Source organism: Penaeus monodon, chromosome 15 (assembly GCF_015228065.2).
Source record: "Penaeus monodon isolate SGIC_2016 chromosome 15, NSTDA_Pmon_1, whole genome shotgun sequence".
In the NCBI taxonomy this organism is placed as follows: domain Eukaryota; kingdom Metazoa; phylum Arthropoda; class Malacostraca; order Decapoda; family Penaeidae; genus Penaeus; species Penaeus monodon.
Window position 1 is genome coordinate 3,846,019 of NC_051400.1, and position 214 is coordinate 3,846,232.

Sequence of the window (214 nt, forward strand, 5' to 3'; positions counted from 1 at the left end):
AAAAAAATGAAACCATTTTGAAATCACCTGATCAATTTTTTTAGCAAACTTTTTTCAAGTAAAAAAAAGAAAACGGGAAAAATATACTGTAATAAAAGCATGGATAAACCCTTTAAAACAGAGCAAAAAAGTACATATAAAAGAAAAATTATCACACCTTAAAAAACATGTACTAGCCTTATTAAAAAAGAATTTTTAAAAAATCCATGCATCC

General features: G+C 24.3%; 1 protein-coding gene across 1 annotated transcript in view; it reads right to left on the reverse strand.

The window, feature by feature from the left end:
• Positions 1–214, reverse strand: part of LOC119581661 (rhodopsin-like) — a 19,583-nt gene that overhangs the window by 4,597 nt on the left and 14,772 nt on the right. The window lies entirely within an intron of this gene.